Source organism: Pieris rapae, chromosome 21 (genome assembly GCF_905147795.1).
Source record: "Pieris rapae chromosome 21, ilPieRapa1.1, whole genome shotgun sequence".
NCBI classification, from domain to species: domain Eukaryota; kingdom Metazoa; phylum Arthropoda; class Insecta; order Lepidoptera; family Pieridae; genus Pieris; species Pieris rapae.
This window is the reverse complement of record NC_059529.1, coordinates 4,963,999-4,970,409: the sequence shown is the minus strand read 5'-3', so window position 1 is coordinate 4,970,409 and position 6,411 is coordinate 4,963,999.

Here is a 6,411-nt window from a genome sequence, read left to right as displayed (position 1 = left end):
ATTGGAATAAAAATAAAACATATGACGGTTTTGAACTAATTTAACATTCATATTTTTAAATTATAATGAAAATGGCAGCCGATACCAGCGCTATTACTCCAACGTATGAATTGAGGATCACATTTTATCATAAATGTGTGCATATTGTTCTTCCTCCCATCAATACTAGTAATATAAATTGTTTGCTAGAACCTAGTAATCTCAGGAATAATTGGTTCCAGTTGAAAAAATAATTGATTAATTAATCCATTTATCGATGTAACATAACAATCGGATGAATGCTGCTGAAAGCACGATTACACGAGCTTTTCTCAAATGTATTTTGGCCAAGATAATTAAATTACTACCTCCAATTCACGATAATCTTCAGTACAATCAAATTACTGTGGGTCATCGTTAAAACCACAATTTCGTTTGGATAAAACAATAGTAGACAATAACTATTATTTTCTATTGATATTTCTGTTCATTCAAAATATAAAACGAGTTTAATATTTATATTTTACTAGTGACCCACCCCAGCTTCGCATGGGTGCAATGCTGATGAAAAGCAGGATTTTATTATGTATTGTTATTTCCGTCGCTGGAAAGCTCCGATAATATACGCGTTCGATCGCTGCTAAATAAGCTGTAATGGGCTGTATAGATCTATATTAAATGAACAATGTTAAGTTAATGTTAAGGATTAATGCCGTATTGGTTAAAATAACTTCAAAAATTAGCCATTATTTGTCGTAAAAAGTAAATGACAAAAAAAAGTTACTGTGTTATCCATAAGAGATAGACGGACTTTTCTGTAGACCTTTTCAATGTGTACAATACTTAGTATATTATTTTGATAAAACTCGTAGGGTTCAGCCTGCGTTTGCAATGTAAGCGTAGCAACCATAGGATAGGTGCCATAAAAATCGCTTCTGTACATTTTCTAAGCGCTTGATATAGATACCGTGATGCGGATTCCACACAGAACTGCAATATTCGAGGATACTACGTACAAGACGTGTGTATATTGTAATTTTAGTGCTAGGATTTCTGAATTCCTTGCAGTTACGCAGTTAAAAGCTCTATTTGCAATGTCATCAACATGCAGGTTAAAAACGCAACTTACCATCCAGAATCACACTTAAGTCTCGAGTATGGCTGACTTCCTTGAGTAATGAACTATTGATATGGTAAATTCTGGTTGGCAAGCGTTTCTTCCTGCTGAAACGAACGACATATTTTTCAGGATTCAAGTTCATTCCGTTTAAATTACACCACTTAATTAGATTGTCTAAATCATTTTGCAGTGATAAAAAAGCGAAAATATTCTTTATTCGAATTCGATTCGATTCTATTAAATAAAAATAGTTTATTTTCATAATAAGGAACGAATTCTGATAACAACGCAGACAAAGTCGCGAGCCTCAAACGCAAATATAAATTTTGAAAGCGTAAGCGTGTAATTGTTTGTTTGTGAGTTTTATTACTTACGATAGGCTTGGTAAACCTTTTAATTACTCCCACTTAAGTGTTTCGAAGTAGTTAATGTATTGGTTTACGAGTAAGTAATATAGTTTCATTAATAGTTTTTAATATTTTATATATATTTTACAGTAAATTCATAAACATGTGGAAAGCAGTTCTTATGCTTTGAACATTTGGTATTGGAAAAGTTTGTGTATCGTAAATGTTCTTAAATTTAATAAGATAAGTTATTCCAACATGTTAGAATAATTTCAAATAATATTTTGTAGAAGCGCAAACTATACAAAATCTGAATTTGTTTAATAAAACATTTACAATAAATAAAAAATTACAAAATCACTGGCGCTACAAACCTTTTAAGGTCTGGGCCTCAGATTTCTCTGTCTGATTCATGATCATTTGTCAATCTAATAGGCAAGTAGTTGATCAGGCTTCTGTGCCTGACGCAAACCGTCAACTGTTTGCCTTTGCGGCAAGCCAGTTTCCTCACGATGTTTTCGTTCACCGTTCGAGCGAAAATGTACACACGGTAAGAAAAGCCATTGGTGCACAGCCGGGGTCGAACCTACGAAGACAGGGTCTGATGAATTATTATACTACACTAGCTGACCCGGCAAACGTTGTTTTGCCATGTTTTGTGCCAAAAAATTAAAGTTAATAATTAACAAAAAAACGTAAGGGATGATTGTAGAGGGGTGAAAATTTAGGGTTAAAATTTTTTCTAAAAAATAAATAAAAAAATTTAGGGGTGGACCACCCTTAACATTTAGGGGGATGAAAAATAGATGTTGTTCGATTCTCAGACCTACCCACACAAAATTTCATGAGAATCGGTCGAGCCGTTTCGAAGGAGTTCGATTACTAACACCGTGACACAAGAATTTTATACATTAGATAACATCTATATTCCTATTAGAAAGAGAGATAAAAAAAACACGTTAATTACGTTATACTTAATTTAAGTACTTTCGCAATTTCCTTTTAGTATTGTTTTACCTCACCGTTATACGGGCGAAGGATGTGAGAATTCAATTAGATTCTCAGGATCTTTTGAACATAATTAAAGGACTTATCTTGAAAGATGTCCCCGTGCACACAAGCGGTGTATTAAGTAATTTTCGCTCGCAGTACCGGAATCCTTATCATCCAGAAGATGGCATGGTTGATGAACAAACAAAGGAAGCTTTCAGTAGGAAAATTAATAAATCCAAAAATGATGTCTCGGATCAAAAAATCGATGAAGAAAACAAAATATTTTTGAATGACCCGAATAAAATAAGTGAAGATGAATTTTAAGAAAATAGTATTGAATTTAATACTAAACCTGCCATTATTGAAAGTAATAAGATAGACTCGACTTTGAGGGCTTAATTTTGGCAATCCATAAATTCTTTACAAGAAAAATAGTTCCATCCCACTTGATTTCGTACTTTTAGCTTTATTTTAGCTGTACCTTAACTATGAGTTTAACAAAGTAATAAACATGAATGTAAATACTGTCTTAAATATTTGTGATTTTACGTAACGCGCCAATTATACAGATTTTGATTATTTATTATTCAAGAATATTTATTTAAATACCTAAGTAAGTTAAGAACACGTTACTGTTTAATTCATCTCCAATACCTACAATATTTATCTATAATAAATAAAACATTTTTAAATCACAAATGCATAGTATACTACAAATAATATAAATATAATTTAGACCATTGTAACGAAGTCTAATTCTTTGAAGGGTTAAAAAGCAGCTACATATATGTATGTATGTAAAGAAAACACTTTTTACCGGAATGAAGCTATATGTAACATATACTATAATTATGTTATATGTATTATATAATTACTTATAATAAAAGCTATGATAATAAAAGACAATACTATGTGCAGCTTACTAGTTACTATAAAACAAAGATATTAAAATAGTCTAAATGCTTTGTATATATTATCTCCATGTCTCCTAACTATTATGTCTCTCAGTATGATGAATTTGTTAGTGAATGAATTAATAATAATAATAATAATTATTTATTTATTTTTCTCCCTTAAACATTAACAATAATAAATCATAATACAGTGACAGTATTGGGAGACTGGTTTCCAAACTAGGTAAGTACCTGTGATATAGATAACCAGGCTTCCAATTCGCAAACATTAGCGGCAAATAAATATATTCAAAGCTATACATTTTATCCATCAGACTAAAAGGGAATATTTTAGTAAAAAGTCTATTCTCTGTGGTACGTAGAAGGATAGTAAAAATATTTAGAAATAGCACAAATTCAAAACCATGAAGGTTTATATATATATATATTCAAAACGTTATATAACGTACAATTAACATTCATAAGAAATAGTGTTCAATTTAAGCGCCTTTAATTGGTAAAAATTAGTTTTTACCAATTAAGGAGGAAGGTAAGAATTACGGATCGCTAATCAAAACGTGCTTCGTCTTGTTTTACACTCTCTTCTGTTCCGGAATGTTGCCGGATGGCCCGTACCTGCTTTTCCTTGACCTTCTCGGAATTGTAAACATCGATGGTCCCCAATAGCGGACACTCCAAAAAGCTACTTCTACGCCTCAACACAATTTGTCTGAAAATTACGGTAGGGACAATTACGCCAGTGTCTCGACAGACGCGGCAAACAGTCCCTTGTGCAGAGGCTTTTTCAGCGCAGAGGAATCAGTCACCCAAGTAGTCCTGAAATGCGTGGCTTTGGCTTCCCAATGAACAGAAATTCTCGGAGCAATAAGGTCAGTTTTAGTCGAATCAGGGAAAGTATGTTAACGAACTGGCATTCAGCCATTAGAACAGTTTCAAAGGAATTAATTTAATTCCAAACTCACTTCCGACTTGAAACATTCAATTAATACTTAATAGCACCAAAAGCAAAATATTTTTAAGCTATATTTTTCTTTTCAATAAATTTTCTATATTCAATACATAAAGTGTGTTAAACACATTTTACTATTTGAAATAATTAATATACTGTATACCAATTGTAATAATAATTATTAGAGCAGTGTTGGCCTAGTGGCTTCAGCGTGCGACTCTCAAACCTGAGGTATAGGTACGTAGGTTCGAGCCCGGGCTGTGCATCAATGGACTTTCTATGTGCGCGTTTATCATTTGCTCGAACGGTGAAGGAAAACATCGTGAGGAAACCGACATGCCTTAGACCCAAAAACACGAAGACATGACCTGGAGATTGGACACCTACTTACCTATTAGAATTAAAAATGATCATGAAACAGATTCAGAAATCTGAGGCCAAGACCTAAAGAGGTTGTAGCGCCACTGATTTTTATTATTATTATACCCTGTAACAAATTGCTTTGTACATTAATGTGACATTAGTAACTGGTATTGTTTAGTATTTATTTATTTAATTATGTACCTTCTAAAACAAACGTGTATGCATAAAATTATACAAGAAAATATGACATCAAATTTTACACACATACACATAGACCTTCAAATTAGAAGATAAGCGACGTAGCGAGAAAAAATTAAAACAACCTCCAATTTTGACCTTTAACCCCGAATAACTTTTGGAGGACGCCTAGGATCGATGGGGATTTTGAAAACTTTATTTATAATGGTAAACCCCAGCTCTCCACCAATATTTGGCTTGCCGGGAATTTTGTTATTTAAATGTCTATACCGAACTATAAGTCAGACTTCTGTATGTTAAAAACGTATCTTGACATACGGGAGTCATACTACGCGCTAAGCTCGTTTTTGAATCTTACTCTTGATAACGGAATTGTGGTTAATCAGCCCTTAAGTAATTTGATTGTGGTGATAAGGCTGCACCTTAGTCTACAAACGATTGATTAAAGCTGATATCAAATTATCATTCCTCCAGATACCTATAGGAATAATACCACAGTCTAAGCACGTACAGTGTACACACCACAAAAAAGTGAAATGAGAGCAAAGTTCCAAATAGAGTTTCATCATCGGACGTCGAGGCAGAATATGAAATTCAACCCGTATCACCTCGACGTCCGCCGTTCCACAACTGAGCGTTTTTCAAGGCAGTTTTTGCCGCGCACCACTGAAATATCTCCGAACCAATTCAACTTAGGGTCTTTCAAGAAAAGAGCGTACCAATTCTTAAAAGGCCGGCAACGTAACGCGAACCCTCTGCCATTGAGTCCATGGGCGGCAGTAATATTCTTAAATGGATTTAATTATAGAAATGGTTTTGGTTACTATGATATATTGACCTTGATACTACGTCTTTTGTGGTGTTCCCACAGTAATTTTTATATTTTTAATTTTTATTTAAATAATAAACTGCTATAACAAGTGTCGAGGAGGGTGTAGTGAATTGTTAATAAAAAACAAATAAAAACAAAAAACTCAAATATTTAAATTATATTTGAGTTTTGTAATAACTAATGTCTTACCAATCAGATAAAACTTTTAAATACAAATCGGTAAGCAAAGGTAATAATCAGAATAAATATACGACTTTTTACGTAGTTTACCTCTTTAGTCTCACCAACATATGGGACATTATACTACGTATATATAGTGTTCGCTTTTCAGAAATAAAACCTAAGTTCTAAATAAAAATAAAAAAAAATTCTCTTCAAAAGAAGCTTCCTTAGAGTTCGAATTTCAAATTCATTTTTTGCGATTCATATTTATATAATACTAGCGACCCGCCCCGGCTTCACACGGGTGCAATGCTGATACTAAATACACTACAGAAAATCTGTGAACGTTGTAATAAAAATGTGGGTTACCCATAAGAGATAGACATATACCATCATTTTTTGTAGACCTTTTTTGTGGACTTTTCTGTAGACCTTTTCAATGTGTGTAAGTATTGACTTAGTATATTATATTGATAAAACTCGTAGGGATCAGCCTGCGTTTGCAATGTAAGCGAAAAAAATTTAATTATTTACGACATCACATTAGAAACCTC